We start from the raw sequence: 3,057 nt of genomic DNA, 5'->3' as shown, positions 1-3,057 counted from the left end.
ATGAGATTTCCCCAGTCTTTTCAAAATTGTTTATCATTACAATGTTGCTTTTATTGTCTAAATTGTTCTCCTTCTTCTGTTCACCTCACTCTGCATCAGTTGAGATAAGTCTTTGCAGGTTTTCCTATAAATATTTTTGTATGGATAGATTCTTTTCATTTTTCTCTGATCTTTATGGGATCTAGGCACAGTAATAGCTGGGTTAATGAGTATGTTTAATAACTTTGAATAACTTTTGGGGTATCGTTCCAACTGGCTGAGCCAATTTACAGTTCCCCTAAGATCAGTGTGACTGTTTTCCCACATGGGCTGTTCACCCTCAATCTGGCCCTCAGTAATGTAATGGTAATGGGAATTTGAAGATCTTCCCTGTCCCTTAATAAGCCTAAGGGAATTTGAAGACCTTCCCTGATTTGAATATCTTCCTTGCCCCCTAATAAGCTGAATGTAATCACATGGAGCCTGTGATGGGAGGAGCTTGATAAAGGATGAAACAAAGCTTACAGGAAGCTGGGGGCAGAGAATTTAAAGCTGGTGGGAGGAGAGGATGCACCTAGGGAGACAGTTAGACGTTTGTTTGTGGGAAGGTTAGAGGATGGTGTGGCTCTATGTTGAATTTTGGTGTATTAACTTCTATGTTGCTGTGATGGATTTGGTTTCCTGGTGCTGGGATTTAGTTTTCTGGCATTTGAATAAATGTTTTGCTTCTGTTTTCTATATGGAGAGTCTGTTATATTTTATGATTAAGAACTATGCCAGTATATTTACAGTCACTGTCAGTGCTGTGAATATTATGTTGATGCTACAAGTAATCAGAATATTATGTTGACGCAACAAGTAATCAGTGGGTTGATACCACTGGAATCTCTTAAGGTGAGATGGAGAATGTGCATTTCTTCATCTTGTAGAAGGCTACTCCTTTCTTATAGTAGGCAGTCTCATTTATGAAGGCTGGGTAGATGGTGGCATCACCCTTGTAGAAAATCTCTTCTCCACTGAAGAGCTGAAAAATGATGTCTCCTAGCTTCAGAGGAAGGATATCTTTGTCCTGAACCTGGGGATGGACAAATCCCAGCAACTGCCCCCAGGAGACCAAGGAAAATCCATGGGCTCTATGATCTTATAAGCCACAATGTCAAAAGCCTGAGGTACCCTGGTTGAAGAGGTCACTGAAGTCCAGACCACAAGCCATCAGGGCTCTGTAACATAATGCCAAGGAAAGGCAACTTCCCAAGGTTCAGAATACCAGCATAGGTGCTCTCCATTTTATTCAGTGACCAACCAAGAACAGAGAAGATAAAAACATGACATCATTCCAAAGACAGCATTTACTAAATGTGATTAAATAATCTCCAAGGACTACCCCACCCCAGGACCTTCCAATCATTCAATCAATTACAAAGTCTCTGTTCTAAATACTTCTCCACCCCTAGGCTATACCTTAATTAAGTCCACCACAAAGCCCCTCTTCTCAAATGGAGATTAGTTTCCAAACATAAGGTCAAAAGTTCCCCACCCCTGGATCACAATTGAATCTACCCCAGAGTTACATCAAGTTTAAACACAGCACTTAATACCCAAATGGAGGTCTTTTCTTCATCTTGACACGAGGCAAGTTCTCAGCAATCTTAGTTGCTGGGGAGACAAGGCTTAGCAAGGCCATAAGATACATTGCCCATCCCTTCATGAATTTATCCTCTGTCTGTAGAACAGTCCTAGAACCCCTGAACACATTAGCAAAGCCCTCTCCCAGGATTTCTGTAAACATACAACAAGAAAATCCTTCTTCAGGGCTTCTGAACCAACAGAAAGGCTCCCAGACCCCTGCAACAACAGCACTGTCCTTCGCCAGTGGACAGTATTCACTCTTTGTCTGCAGGACAGTCTCAGGGCTTCTTAGTAAACAGCCAGGTACCAGGACTTCTTCAACAAAAGGACTGTCTTTCACCAGTGGACAAATCTGGCAAAATAACATCAAAACAGACAGACAAAGTACCAGCAAAACAGCCATGTCTCCTCAGTCCTTGGCAGCTGAGGGGGCAGGTCTCAAAAGTCCAGGGCAATTCAAAGCAGCCACCAGCAATTCTCTTAGTCTCTCTCTCTCCACGAGGTGCTGCTTCCAAAAAGATCTTCCGCCTCTCTCTTGTCTCTCCAAATCCACGTCACCAGCTCCTCCCAGTTCAGGACTTTCTTTTCACATCAACAAGTCCATCCCACAGGTGGGATTAACAAGCTCTGGGTTTTAACACAATCAATTTGAAAACCAAGCCAATACAGGGGAATCTTTAATTGCCATTACTATCACAGGCTCTCATAGAAGATGAGACATCAGCTTGAAGCACCCCATGCAGCTGGGGGCCCAGTTCTAGGCCCAGGCCTTTTTTTGGAAACTGAAAGGAAAGAAAAGTTTTCCTGTCCAGGGAAGTCCTATAGATAGATTGGACATGGCCCCTGAGTGAGTTTCTGGATATAGTGACACACATGGTGAAGACATTCTCCTCAGAGTCTGAGATCAGACAGGCCACCATATTGGAGGTTGTGTTGTAAAGGTTGAAGATGAAGCCAAAAACTGATTGATCTCCTGGGCCCATCTCACTTCATAAAGGTCATCCTGTGTGCCCTTGGAGATGAGGAAGGCCCTTGTGAAGCTTCTATTCAGGTCCTGGCTCACATAGCACATGCAGTACTTCATGGCTTAGGGTTTGGCCAGGAAGGGGGTGGCTGTGAAGATCACCCCCTGCAGCTTGGAAGGGTCTTGTAGCCAATCCTTCACCCGGAGAGCCCATTCCCATGGGTGCCCCCCATCACAGCCATGTAGTCCAGCTGATGCCTGCTGGAGGGTGTCAAGCACATCCTGGAGTCTGTACCTGGGTAGCAGCAAGCACCCTTGTATACATACCCAAGTTACTAAACAGCTGCCCAGAGTCTCATCAGGCCAAATCACACAACTCTTCCCAAAGTGAGCTCCAAAGCAAAACCTCACCTCAGAAATATACATAGCCTTCTCCAGGGTCAGAGAACATCAAACATTTACTGATACTAAATTATAAAGAAATT

At 44.0% G+C, this 3,057-nt stretch overlaps 1 pseudogene; it reads right to left on the bottom strand.

The window, feature by feature from the left end:
• Positions 1-868: 868 nt before the first annotated feature.
• LOC138170284 (N-acyl-aromatic-L-amino acid amidohydrolase (carboxylate-forming) pseudogene) lies at positions 869-2,853 on the bottom strand (annotated as a pseudogene).
• Positions 2,854-3,057: the final 204 nt, after the last annotated feature.

Source organism: Petaurus breviceps, unplaced genomic scaffold (assembly GCF_028583685.1).
Source record: "Petaurus breviceps papuanus isolate PSGF00001 unplaced genomic scaffold, PetGlider_PUasm1.0 38, whole genome shotgun sequence".
In the NCBI taxonomy this organism is placed as follows: domain Eukaryota; kingdom Metazoa; phylum Chordata; class Mammalia; order Diprotodontia; family Petauridae; genus Petaurus; species Petaurus breviceps.
Note: the sequence above shows the minus strand (reverse complement) of the source record. Positions and strands in the feature narration are given on the sequence as shown.